The sequence below is a fragment of the Nannobrachium achirus genome (assembly GCF_963921795.1).
Source record: "Nannobrachium achirus genome assembly, chromosome: 6".
NCBI lineage: Eukaryota > Metazoa > Chordata > Actinopteri > Myctophiformes > Myctophidae > Nannobrachium > Nannobrachium achirus.
Genome location: NC_137815.1, coordinates 60983024 through 60997651, shown reverse-complemented (window position 1 = coordinate 60997651; position 14628 = coordinate 60983024). Strand labels below are relative to the sequence as shown.

The following is a 14628-nucleotide window of genomic DNA, read 5'->3' as shown; positions in this document are numbered from 1 at the left end:
CTGCTACTGCTGTCTGCATGCGCTTGACACAAGAGGTTTCCCTTCGCCTCCCTTCTGCATCGCAAGCCTAGCCTGGGTCTGACGTAGTGACTGGGTCTGACGTAGTGACTGGTCTGACGTAGTGACTGGGGGGGCGTCGACTTTTGGTCGCAACCCGCACTGATTGCACTCCTCGCTTCTGTGATGCATGGGACTTGCCTCTAGCTGGCGGAGGTGTGCTGGAACTCCCTTGCTTCTTGATCGTTAAGCGTTTCCGATAGTGTCAATAAAAGAGGCTCTGATTTTGAAATCCACTTGGTTTTTAGAGGACATCCTATTTCTATTGGAGCCGTCTTGGCGCTGGTCAGAAATACACAAAGGAACGAACGGGCACGGGTTAAACGCAAGATTTTGGCAAAACTAAATGTTTACGATATGAAAATCACGTGGTTGTGACCTACACAATGTAAACACGGTGGAAGAGTGTGTTCTGTTTCGACATCCGTGGCAGTTAATCGTGTTACCGCATGCTGGCTACAGTAGTCTGATGCATTAAAATAAGCCGCCGGCCGGCATATGTATAGTTGTCTTAACGGATTTGTTGACTTTAAATGCTCAAAAAAGTATTTAGTGAAATCCCATAAAATCAGGTCTACATTTCATGTGGCATCGTGGTGTGGCACGTGCACACACACACCATGGACTGTACTTGCATATTCATTTATTCCATTATCCATCTTATATCATATCATATACTAGTAAGATGCCTTAGGGCGACAAGCAACCTCACCCTAAAGTGCGAGGTCGCGCCATGTCTTGGCCGTCTGGCCAGTGATGTATATCGGACCAGTTCCCCATGTATGGATATGAAGTCCTGTTAGATATGGGCTTAATATTTGATCATCAGGGATCTCCATGTATGGGCATAGATTGGTTCCCATGACATCACAACATACAATCCCCTTTATGCCCATAGATGGAGATCCCTGTCTGAACCAGCCACACCACTGTGATGTCACCTGTTTATGCCCATATATTGGAGATTCTTGCTCTGAGTATCTGACATCACTGTGATGTCACCTGTGATGTATTCAGCCACAATGAACCACTGTGTCAGGCGTAACACGTATACGGACAAGCTTGTGCCGGTTTTAACAGTAAACTGCAAATATAATTTAAAATACTTCATACAAAGATTCTGATGCCATATATCATAACATTCTATAGCTCAAGCTAATGTGCTATGTTTGCCCCTAGACGGGCCCTGTAACATCACATGCTGCAGTTCTCCACTCTGTCTTATCAAATAAAACTGAGATGCCCCCCTCCTTCCCCACCGCCAAAGTAACGTGTGATTAATCCTAATCTAACTGTATCGTAGGTGTCACTCACAAGGCCATACCCCAGGGTGTAATAGGGCATACAGCAGGGTTCCCCAATTAGTTTTCCCCAAGGGCCGAATTATGTCTAGGGTACCAAGCCGAGGGCCACAACATTGCTGGGGGCAACACTGGCGTCCCCGCTACTCCAGCGGCAGTTCAGATATCGTCGTCCAAAACTGTTCGTTTTGCATTTATCATTTTAAAAATGATTTAAACTAGTGAAAACAGCCGATCTACAAGCACACAACGCCTCGCACCGCGAGGCGTTGTGTGCTTGTAGATCTGCTGTTTTCACTACTTTTGTGCGACGGCCTTGTAAGATGAAGCAGGGCTTTACTTTGCAAAAGAACGTACAAAATTGGAGATACGAGGTTTCCACCCAACCACGACGATATACTAGTATTGTTGCTGCTCTTATACCACCATTATTACTGGGGTTGGTGTGGGCCTGACAGTAGCCCCCCGCGGGCCGCAAATGGCCCGCGGGCCGCCTATTGGGGAATCCTGGCATACACGTACAGGCAGCTATAAAACACCAATTCTCCATGTTTCCAACCTGTGTTCCTCCTCTCTCTCCTTGCGCTGATGGATATGCTGTGACAACAGATGATGGCAGCGACGAGGCCCTGGCGCATCATCACCAAACAGCCCCCCTGACAACAGATCATCACAGTCACCCGGGCCGGATGGGATGGGACACGGCAGCAAGCGGGGGTGAGACGACGCGGCTGATCTTTTCAAAGACGTTCTTCCTTAAACGCGCATGTCGTGTGCCACGCATAGCGTTGACACCCACAGAAACAACTTGTCTGTTTGTTTCAGCGACAATAAAAGCACAACATATACCCCCCGCCAACCCCTCCTTGTTGGTTGGACGAGGGGAGAGAGGGATGACGAGATGAGAGTCTAGGAGGCATTAGCCCGCTGAGTGTGAAGTGTGTTTACGACGAAGCCCAGGGGAATATTCTGTCATCCCGCTTGGATGTCGCCTCTACTCTCCCCCCCGACTGTCCACGGACGTCCTGTGGCACCTGCACACTTAAAAATGTGCCCCGACCAACCTCGATGAATATTTCACCCACATGCAGATGCCGCGTGTGCTGTGATAAACACGTCGCACCGAACCAAATGCGGCATCATCACAAGGCGCGAGCGCACTTAAAGTCTCCGCTCTTTAAATATTCAAAACAACCCCCCCTAATATACATAAATAATAATAATAATGTGTTTATGTACTAGATGTACTTCTGGCCCGGGGGGATTAAATATTAAGGGGTGCACTTTGAGAGAAGGGGATTTTGCGGGGCCGTCTGTTGACGTGGCTTAATGAAAGCGAAGGCAGGTGTGCAGGGACATGCAGAGAATGTTAGAGAGGCAATTTCCAAAAGGGCCCTTTGGTGGAAATATCGAAAATAGCAGACCTCCAAGCTCACAACGCGACGTCGGCTATTTTCGGTGCTTAATACAACACTGAAGGAAGCATAATCAAGTCAATAGTGGAGGTGAGGTGGTGTGCGGCATGGATTTCACAGAGAGGGCAATTCTTTCAACATAAGATACTGCATATCAAGTTCAGGAGAGTTTGGACAAGGCAATTCTCTTGAACGCTGCCTTCAGGTATGGCATGGAAAGAGTGCATTTGCAATTCTTTCACCATAGTAAAAACTACATTCATGGTCTGGAGCAGGGACGTGCTGGCAATCGGGAAAAGCAGGACAACTCCCGAACAGCCGGTCCATTCCCGGCCGGTCCAGGCCGGCCATTAAAAAGAAATGGCCGGCCCACAAAGTAAATATAACTCATGTAATTGGCCCACTGGCTTGTTTCTCATGATCTGAAATGGCCAATCTTTGAGTAGCAGCAGAGCTATATAGAGATCTCTCTCTATAGCACTGAGTAGCAGCAGCCCACAGAGCCATCACATTGGCCCCAATGGCTTGTCTATCATCTGAATACCAGCCCACTACTCCCTAGCTTCCTTGAATACTTCTAGATGGTCTACATACAACATCATTAGACTCTCTTTATACCAGAAAAACGATATGACCCAAAATCACAGTAACCGTTCATCGGTTAGTATTTGGGGCCTTGTGGCGTGTCCGGAAGGAGAAAAAGTTTGCAGCGCGCAATGAGGGCCTATCCAACTCCTTTACCCGGGCTGAATCAGGGGCCCAGCACTTCACTGGTCTGGAGAGGGCATTTTTTTACAGACTGATAAAAGGGAAGGGGCTCAAGCCCCCTTTGATGTCTATGTGTGCCCCTGCCTGCAGGTGTGAAGCGCTGGGTGAGTGTACCTGGTGCTGCTGGGTGAGTGTACTGCTAGGTGAGTGTACCTGGTGCTGTTGGGTGAGTGTACTGCTGGGTGAGTGTACCTGGTGCTGCTGGGTGAGTGTACTGCTGGGTGAGTGTACCTGGTGCTGCTGGGTGAGTGTACTGCTGGGTGAGTGTACCTGGTGCTGCTGGGTGAGTGTACTGCTGGGTGAGTGTACCTGGTGCTGCTGGGTGAGTGTACTGCTGGGTGAGTGTACCTGGTGCTGCTGGGTGAGTGTACTGCTGGGTGAGTGTACCTGGTGCTGCTGGGTGAGTGTACTGCTGGGTGAGTGTACCTGGTGCTGCTGGGTGAGTGTACTGCTGGGTGAGTGTACCTGGTGCTGCTGGGTGAGTGTATGGTGCTGCTGGGTGAGTGTACCTGGTGCTGCTGGGTGAGTGTACTGCTGGGTGAGTGTACCTGGTGCTGCTGGGTGAGTGTACTGCTGGGTGAGTGTACTGCTGGGTGAGTGTACTGCTGGGTGAGCGTACCTGGTGCTGCTGGAGATGCAGGAAGTCGGCGGCGGTGACCTCCACTGACTGCTGCTGCGGCGTGCTGCTCTTCTGGGGCCGCAAGTCCCTGGCCCCTCCCTCCCCCGCGCTCACCGCTTGACCATTATGATTGGCTGGGCTGTTGTTGCTCGTCGCTTCCGTCCCAGATTCTTGCATCATGGCTCAAAAGACCTGAGAGGTAAAAGAGAGACAGAGACAGAGAGAGAGAGAGAGGGGTGGAGAAAGAGGTGGAGAGCGAGAGAGAGAGAGGGGGAGAGGGAGAGGGAGAGGGAGGGAAAAGCAGCTGTTAAAACACGCTGCATTGAGGCCGCGTTTCAACTCGGAGCCAAACTATAAACACGTGTCATATCCTTCCCACACTATTTCGCTTTTTTATTACAGGTTTCCCCCTGTTGGTTTGTGCCTCCCCGTGTTTCTTTTGTTTGTTTGCTCGCAGCGCTTTGCGGTGAGGCGAACACGCGCACGCACGTGCTCATAGACTCCTCCATCTCCACCCGGGTAATAATGAACTCAAAGTTCTTTTGTTTTGTTTTTCCGGAGAGGAGGCTCCTCCCGCAGATGACATGTCCATATCAGGTCGGGGAGGAAAAGACTCGAGAGAGAGAGAGGCCGATTAGGACAAAACACACATATTTTCGTCCAAATACCTCGATATCGATATTGCGACGATAATTTCATATTGTAATAATAATAATAATAAAAAAACAGGAAAATTCATCCGGATCAAACATAAAACAGGGCTTAATTGATTAAAACCAGGAAAAGATAGTGTCACTGTCACGGGCAGAAACCTTGTATCTCCAAGTTTCAAATGTGTACGTTTTTTGGTAAAGCAAAGCCCTGCTTCATCATACAAGACCGTCGTACAGAACTAATGAAAACAGCAGATCTACAAGCACACAACACATCGCGATGCGAGGCATTGTGTGCTTGCAGATCGTCTGTTTTCACTAGTTTAGTACATTTCTTAGATGATAAATACAAAACGAACGGTTTTGGACATATAAGGTTTCCATCCGACAACAACGATATGGATATATCGCCCGGCCCCCCCTAGTGTGTGGTGGGGGGGCAGATATACAGGGAGAGGGATGGAGAGAGAGAAGGGGAACAGGAGAAGTAGAGACGAGAGCTGACCTGGGGATCTGTTTGTGCTCTCCTACACGGTGGCATGGATGGACAGAGAGTGAGTTCTCTGTGCGTGCGTGCGTGCGTGCGTGCGTGCGTGCGTGCGTGCGTGCGTGCGTGCGTGCGTGCGTGCGTGCGTGCGTGCGCGCGCGTGGCTGCACATCTGAACGGAACCCAACCTGAGTCTGAGCGAGAGAGAGGAGCCCAAGAAAACACTGGGCCCTCCAAAACAAAACACTTTCTATGGAAATGGATATATTTACTCGCATGGCTCCCAGAAGAACCGCGGAAGAATGGCTTTTTAATGGGAAACAGGATGAACCCGCCGCGAGGCCTGCCAAAGGATCTCCATGAGAAACACACGGGCCGAGGAGCGACCAGAAAACAAATCAAATCCTTGAGGGGTGCTCAATTAACACCCAAAGGCCGGGAACGCGCCCGAGTCGTGTTAGATTTGAACCACTTTAAACCGTTATTTTATGCTTTAGCTATTGAAAAATAGCAGATATACAAGCTCACAGCGCGGCACCGTGCCGTGCTGCGAGCTGTTAGATCTGTTTTTTTTTTTTTAATTGTGAAAATGTGTGCAAGTCTTTGAATATCGTCGACCCGATCTTTGACCCGACTTCTAAATCCATCTTCTATATCAGCTGTTCTCAAACTTTTTTCATGTCAAGGACCCCCAAGATTACAGGTATTTGGCCACGGACCCCCATCTCAAAATACGTTGTTCCAGGGACCCCACCAGAAGCAAATATTTGAGTTACAAATGTTCGCTTTTAAATAGATATATTCAAAGACTTGCGAAAACAAATCATGATTGTTTTCAAAAATAGCAGATCTAGATCTAGAGCTTGTAGATCTGCTATTTTTCAATAGTTAAAGCATTAAATAATCCTAGGCCTAAATGACTTAACACCCAAAACACAGGTCTGAATATAAATAAACCCTCGGGTCAACGAGAGAGAGAGAGAGAGAGAGAGAGAGAGAGAGATATGTCATCCGTAACAACTCCATTTAACTCTAAAGCATAACATACAAACAGCTGCGGCATAATTGCATGCAACGTAATCGTGTGGTGAAACGATGAGTTTACAAAACAGCGTTAGATGTGAACGGGGCTGCAGCAGCCCATATGTTTTACATTCTGAGCTCTCATTATATTCTGGTTTTAGGATGCACACACGCTTGCCAGGCAGACGATACAAAACCCTCTATCCCAACCCACCCACCCAGCGCGCTTATCTGGCCACATATTCCTGAGGTCGGAGTAGGGATGGGACGATATGAACATTTCATATATCACGATTATTGAGACAAAAGAAATCGCGATTTACAATATTATCGCGATAATCAAAATCCATTATCCTGGGGTGGAACATGCGACGCGTTGTGAGCTTGTAGATCTGCTATTTTTTGGCAAAGACATTTGATAGAGAGTGAAAAAAAGACTGTATCAAGTACGTATATCATAAGTACCTTTTACCAATTATAGAGGGTTTAACCCATTTAGTGCTCCAGACATGAACGGGTTAAATGTCCAGCGTGCCTCTCGCAGGCTCCATACGCAGCCATTATCTTATTTTGAAGGCCAGAAGTCCATTGCGTAAACACTTCCGGGTTGACGTCATGACGTCATTCAACGGAAGCGCTCGTCACCCCATGCCGTTGCTAAAATGGCCGATCGTTGCCTTTGTTATTATGTTATTGTAGCGAGAATCTAATGCCATCCTTGGCTTTAAAAGTGTTGTTTGGAGAAAATGGACATTAAAGATGAGATCCACCGTCGGCCTCCATGTTTTGTGCACGTGGATCCGTGATGATGATGAATCGGCGAGGCCGATCGTGCCAGGACATTCCAACGGACAGTAGGGTAGGAGAACCGGCGTTACTCTATATACAGTATTTTACGCGAGTATACTCGGGATCGGCACTCTAAATACTCGAGTATTTTTCATGAGTATACTCGGGATCAGCGTTAAATGAGTTAAGTGGTACCGGATATGCAGCTTGGCAAATAAAAGTTGAATTGATCCCAGTGCATGACGGAGGACGTTATCACGGTAAATTAAATCTCCACGATACGATTATCGTGAGTGTTTTTTATCACGATAATATCGCTTATCGTCCCATCCCTAATCCCATCTTATCTGGCCACATATTCCTGAGATGGGTTGGTGTAATTTACATCTGTGTGTTGGTCGCAGGCCTCTCTCTCGGTGGTGGCACGGTGGTGTCTAGCCTCCCAATTCCAGGGGGCGGTTAATGAAGCTGACCAAGTCGGGCAGAAGCGAATTAACTTTGGCTGATTAATTATTTATATGAAGCAGAATAAATGCCCTTAAAACAGCGGGGCCCTCATCATGAAAGAAAAGGCGAGGACTGAACTAAATGCAGATTTATGGCGTCGCGTTTAAACCGTGTAATGGGGAGGCTGATGTGTGCGTTAACATGTGTGTCTCTCAGCTATACGGTATTATATCTGTGTAAGTTTGTTCCCTGAGATGGAGATCTAAATTAGACAAAAATGCAAGTACCACCCGTGACATGCGCACAGGGCTACTGTCAGGCTGGCAGCTTGGAAAGTGAGGCTGACAACATGTCATATCACAACATTTCTGGAGCATAAGGAAGATAATAATAAAAGATGCAGCATTATAACAATTAAAAAAACAGCACTACACAGTAAAATCAGTGTTAAATTACCAATTTGTAACCAATCAAAATACCGCTGTTTCCTGTTGAGATTGGCAATCCCCCCCCCCCCCCCCCCAGATCACACATGTCTTCTTATTTATTCACTGTCAAAAAGCACCTGCAATGTAGTGCATTTGAAACTACATTGCAGTGCACATCATGGGGTGATCACTGCTTGCCTCCTGTGAATTGTTTTATTTTTGTTTATTTTATGTTTATTTCGTTGCTGAGTGAGGTCAGCAGACAAAGTGAGATGAAAAAAAACTGGGTGAAATGTGCCAATCTCAACAGGAAACAACGGTACAACCAATCCAAGTATAGGTTAAGAGTTACGTTAACGCTGAGGATTTGACTGCGTATGCCTGGGTGTCCGTTTCAAAACGCGGCGCCTCCGTAGCATCAGAACTAGTAGCAGTTGCCGGATTCAGGGGGTAAATTAGTCTTTTAGTGGCATAACCATCCCCACATTGCACCACGGTCGGTCTTACACCAGAGAGCTGAGCTAAACAGAGAGCCCTCGTCCCTGTGAGTCATCTGACACTGCTGGCCTGCACTGGCTGAGTTGTGTGTCAAGAAGCCGCCCCCGCACTCTGGGGCCTGTCTGAGCAGTTTTTGGGGCCTGGACCAGGGACGTGCAGAGAATGTTAGAGAGGCAGGGGCTGACGTTTCTCAAAACAGGGCCTTTTTGGTGAAAATATCGAAAATAGCAGACCTCCAAGCTCACAACGCGTCGCGTCTGCAACGCGTTGTGAGCGTTGTGAGCTTGGAGGTCGGCAATTTTCGGTGCTTGATACCACACTGAACTATGCATAATCAAGTCAATACTGGAGATGTGGCGTAACGGCATGGATTTCTACACAGAGAGAGGGCAATTCTTTCAACATAAGACGCTGCGTTCAAGTTCAGGAGAGTTTGGACAAGGCAATTCTCTTGAACGCTGCCTTCAGGTATGGCACGGAAAAGAGGGAATTTGCATCTCTTTCACCATAGTGAAAACTGCATTCATGGTCTGGAGAGGGCACTTTTTTTACAGACTGATAAAAGGGCAGGGGCTCAAGCCCCCTTTGATGTCTATGTGTGCACGTGCCTGGCCTGGCCTATAGGCCCTGTTTCCTGGGCTGGAGCTGGGCCCTCTCTCTCTATCGCTCTCTCTCTCCCTCTCTCTCTCTATCGCTCTCTCTCTCCCTCTCTCCCTCTCTCTCTCTCCCTCTCTCCAGACAGATGTTGACCCGGCTCACCCCGCCAGTCTGGCACAGCCTCCCTCCATAATGGGATTTTCTAAACAAGGAGCGAGCACACATGAGGAGGGATACTGTGGGACGCAAAGAAGGCAGCCAGCCACGACTCCCATCTTACAGGCCCCCCGAACCCACTCCCCCTTCTGAGACACCAATTAGAAACACACATTCTCGGGCGAAATTAAATGCCATTTGAAATAAACCATGTGCTGGCGTTATTCAACCCTCTCTCTCTTTTTTCACTCGCAAATAAAAGACATTTTTTATTTCCACACACAAGTGTGTGTGTGTGTATGAGAGAGAGAGAGAGAGAGAGAGAGAGAGAGAGAGAGAGAGAGAGAGAGAGAGAGAGAGAGAGACAGGGGCCATGGTCTCCCTTTTCAAAGCCACATAAAAGAGAGAGAGGAGGGGGTAAATGGCCATTATGCATGCACTGTCATTCCATGTAATATTTTCATAATTATAACGGAAAGGCGTAAATTTCCAAATGCACGGGCATCTCTAAAAGTAATCAGGAGAATGAGCCGCGGGGCTATTTTAATGCATTCAGAACGGGTACACATTATTGTGTATCATTATTTTATGCTTTAACTATTGAAAAATAGCAGATATACAAGCTCACAGCGCGGCACCGAGTGCCACGCTGCAAGCTTGTAGATCTGCTATTTTTGAAAAATCGTGAAAATTTGAATTTTTACCCGATTCTATTAGTGTCTTTTGAATCCTTCTAACACTTTTTGAAAAACCTATGTTTCTATGTCAGCAATCTGGCCAGCCATCGTCAAAGAAAAGGTCCTTTTCACTTAACTGGAGCTCAGTTAGTCTGTTCTTGAGAGACTACTATGTCAGTGGTTCTCAAACCTTTTCATGTGATATGTATTTGGCCACGGACCCCCATCTCAAAATATTTAGTTCCAGGGACCCCTCCCAGAAGCAAAATTTGAGTTACAAACGTTCGCTTTGAAAATACATAATATTCAAAGATTTGCACACATTTTCACGACTTTTTCAAAAATAGCAGATCTACAAGCTCGCAGCGCGGCACTCGGTGCCGCGCTGTGAGCTTGTATATCTGCTATTTTTCACTGGTTAAAGCATTCAATAATACTAGGCCTGAATGCGTTAATGCATGCAAAAACTAGTGACCCACACTAAGGAAGAGGAAGGGGCCACAATGAATGCAAAGTAATGCACGCATGCCTGCAACCGCCGCTGATGAGGGGACGGCTAAAATTAACACCCAATTAATTTCCGAATTGACAAACAAATGAAACCCATAAATCTACTTTCTCATTAATTTTTACCGCGGAATAATTCCAAAGCTGCGATATCGCGTACGAGCGCAAAAAAAGAAGGAAAGAAAGAAATTAGGGAAGAAAAGAAATGAAAATGGTCATTATCCATCATAAATATCAAGCAACGAGGAAAATAACCTTATTAGAGCTGGGGTCTTCAACGTTTTCAGGCCAAAAGACCCCTTAGTTGAGAGAGATATTCCATATAGTTTCATCGTTTGACAGCACAATCATCAATGTATTTTGGATTCATGTCAATTTGTGTTTTCAGATATTTAACCACTTGAACCGTCAATACTTAATAAACTTGACCTTTCACTCTGTACTTAGTCTGCTCTTTTCCCCCTCTACACCAAACCTCTTTGCCAAAAATAGCCGATCTACAAGCTCTGTGGATCTGCTATTTTTGGCTAATGTTCTCAGGATATGGATGCCATGGTTCTAGTGCATGCATATAAAAAAAATCACAGAAAGATTTGGAGGACCCCCTGTAGTAAATGTGAGGACCCCCTAGGGGTCCCGGACCCCCTGTTGAAGACCCCTGTATTAGAGAGTTGTGGCGATAACTGTGTTAATCTGCCAGCCAGGGACGTGCTGGCCATTGGGAAAAGCGGGACAACTCCCGAACGTCCGGTTCATTCCCGGCCGGTCCAGGCCGGCCATTAGAAACAAAGTAAATCGTTACTGTCGGGCAGAAACCTTGTATCTCCAAGTTTCAAATTTGATTTTTTTTTCGCAAAGCAAAGCCCTGCTTCATCATACAAGGCCGTTGCACAAAAGTAGTGAAAACAGCAGATCTACAAGCACACAACGGCGTTGTGTGCTTGTAGATCTGCTGTTTTCACTAGTTTAAATCATTTTTAAAATGATAAATACAAAACAAACGGTTTTGGACATACAAGGTTTCCACCTGACAATGATGAAATATAACTCATGTACAGTAATTGGCCCACTGGCTTGTCACTTGTCATGATCTGAAATGGCAAATCTTTGAGTAGCAGCAGCGCTATAGAGAGAGATCTCTCTCTATAGCACGCAATGAGGGCCTCTCCAACTCTTTTTTCCCGGGCTGAATCAGGGGCCCAGCACGTCCTTGCTGCCAGCCACTGAGGCCCTGGTCAGGGACCGTTCGGCATCCAAACTGAGCTGGCCCCAAAACTATTTATCTAAGTCAGTCTTTGTGTCCTCTTTGCCTGGGGGACAGGCAGGCTATTGGGGGATATGCTACTACTGCTGGTGACTCCCATTGTTAACATGTTCTTCACTTTACACCTGTTATGCAAAGATACATATTCAGGGGTAATTACAGGTCAAGTTGTCTTGCTGAAGCTCTAGAGCAGTCACTTGAGGTTTAGAACTTATGCATTCATTCATGCATGCACATGAATGGGCGCAAAACACAGACACACACAGCACACACCAGGGACGTGCTGGCCATTGGGAAAAGCGGGACAACTCCCTAACGGCCGGCCGGTCCAGGTCGGTCATTAGGAAAAAATGTAAAATAAAATGTCGGCCTTCGTTCCATTTTGGGGGCTGGGCGGCCAACAAAGTAAATCGTCACTGTCGGGCAGAAACCTCATATCTCCAAGTTAATGAACCGTTTGGATTTGATTAATTTTTTTCGCAAAGCAAAGCCCTGCTTCATCATACAAGGCAGTTGCACAAAAGTAGTGAAAACAGCAGATCTACAAGCACACAACGCCTCGCGTTGCGAGGCGTTGTGTGCTTGTAGATCGTCCGTTTTCACTAGTTTAAATAATTTTTTAAATGATAAATACAAAACAAACCGTTTTGGACATACAAGGTTTCCACCCGACAACGACGAAATATAACTCATGTAACTGGCCCACTGGCTTGTCACTTGTCATGATCTGAAATGGCAAATCTTTGAGTAGCAGCAACGCTATGGAGAGAGATCTCTCTCTATAGCGCGCAATGAGGGCCTCTCCAACTCTTTTTCCTGGGCTGAATCGGGGGCCCAGCACGTCCCTGAACTTATGCATTCATTCATGCATGCACATGAATGGCTGCAAAACACAGACACACACACACACACACACACACACACACACACACACACACACACATCACACACACACATGCAATCAAGGTGGAAGTTCTGGAGAAACACAACCACTTGTTTATGGAGCAGTCTGCCTTTTTTTTTTATTATTCTAGAAATTCAACACAAACCAAAGCCCTTGAAATAATGGAGATTTCATGAGATTAGCCGAGGAGGAGGCGAGTCGGACAGCTGGTGTGCAAAACAGCCACAGGCCACAACTCTCTTACTGATCATTAGATGTCTGGCTTTTCTCGCAGTCAGTGTTTGGAACAAACACGGGATCATAAAAAAAAGAGAGAGAAAAAGGTCAGAGTTTATGTTTGTTTTCCGTGTGTATTGTTTTCGCTGGCAGAGTACAGTACAAACAAGAGTCACATGGAAGCTCCACCTGACCAGACAGGTTGAGAGAGCCCCCTCCCTCCTTCCCTCCCTCCCTCCCTCCCAGGGGTGTCGCACCAGATCCTGGGCCCTGGGTACAAGGATTCACTGCGGGCCCCCCCCCCCATGAATGTTCTTCATAGGGGGAGGAGGGGGTTTAAGCCATTTAGACTGGGAACGCATTATTATGCGTTATATTGTGCTATAACTATTGAAAAATAACAGATATACAAGCTCGCAATCTCAAAATAGTTAGTTCCAGGGACCCCCAGAAGCAAAATTTGAGTTACAAATGTTCGTATAAAAAAATACATAGGCCTATATTCGAAGATTTGCACACATTTTCACAACTATTTTCAAAAATAACAGATCTACAAGCTCGCAGCGCGGCACTAATCAATGCCACGCTGTGAGCTTGTTAGATCTGCTATTTTTCAATAGCTAAAGTATCAAATAATTAAGGCCTCTCCTCCACCTCGGGCCCTAGTAACTCAGTCACACTTTTCCCCCCCCCTCCCCTTGTGACGCCCCTGCTCCCTCCTCTTCCCCCCCTGGATATCTAACGCTCGCCACCCCCATCCCCCCCATCCCCCCCATCCCCCCCCCCCCTGCTCCACCCCTGTACGCTAGCTCGCCACGGCCGTCTGGAATTCTGCAGCTCAAACAAGTCAGCAGTCAAGATTCAAGGTAGGGTCGGCCCAGCGCAGCTGTGCCCTGACCCCTTTCCCCCTGCGCTCTGTTTTTCTTTAATGCTCATGACAGTATAAAGCCTCGACAGGCCACCTGCTTTAACTCGCCGAGTTCTCACAGAAACCCTTGTTTACACAAGCGCACAACAAGAGCACAACATTCTTGGGTTCGGGAGATAAAGAGACACAAAGGGGGAAGACAATGGGGAGAGGGGTTGGCTTTAAGCGCTGTTTAGGTTTAGGTTCAGCTTGGTTGCTAGACTAGACAACACAACAGCTTGCGCCGCAAAGGTGTGACATCATCACGACGCTCAAACCTCAAGGTTCTGAGAGACGCAACGTACGCCGTGTTTTGGCTTCCCCGGGTCGTAAGACAAACAACCAGTGTCCTCATCGTGCGCAATAATCTGTTCCGAGATCGTCGTATGTGTCCCTTAAAACAGTGGTTCTCAACCTTTTCAGGCCGCGACCCCCCAAAATAATCATATTTTAACTGGGGACCCTTCCCACCCTGACGAGCACTAAGAGTTGAGGAATTACATTTTGTATAACACGGTTCTATCGTGAAAATAGCAGATCTACATGCTCACAACGCCTCGCAACGCGAGGTGTTGTGAGCATGTAGATCGGCTATTTTCCCAATTTCTGCCTCTAATATCTGACAATTTGGCCAATGTTTAATTTGTCATTTTAGAGGTATTAAAAACTCCTTAAATTGTCACTTTAGAAATATGCATTTACCCTCTATACACTTAAACTTTATGTTGGTTTGTTTACTGTTGAGTGAGAAAACAATGTTGCACATTAAGTTAATCATCTGGGGTTCCCCAAAAATAATTTTGGGTCCTGACCCACAGGTTGAGAACCACTGTCTTAAAATACCTCACCTACTGGCTTAGTTCAGACTCTGACTTTAGAACACCTAAACCTCCCACACCTAGTAGTAAGTCCCAC

General features: G+C 46.8%; 1 long non-coding RNA gene across 1 annotated transcript in view; it reads right to left on the bottom strand.

Moving 5' to 3' along the window:
• Positions 1-4174: 4174 nt before the first annotated feature.
• Positions 4175-14628, bottom strand: part of LOC308287553 — a 142084-nt gene continuing 131630 nt past the window's right edge. Inside the window, exon 5 of the long non-coding RNA XR_013962143.1 lies at positions 4175-4352. This is a non-coding gene — a long non-coding RNA (uncharacterized lncRNA). The remainder of the gene's footprint in view (positions 4353-14628) is intronic.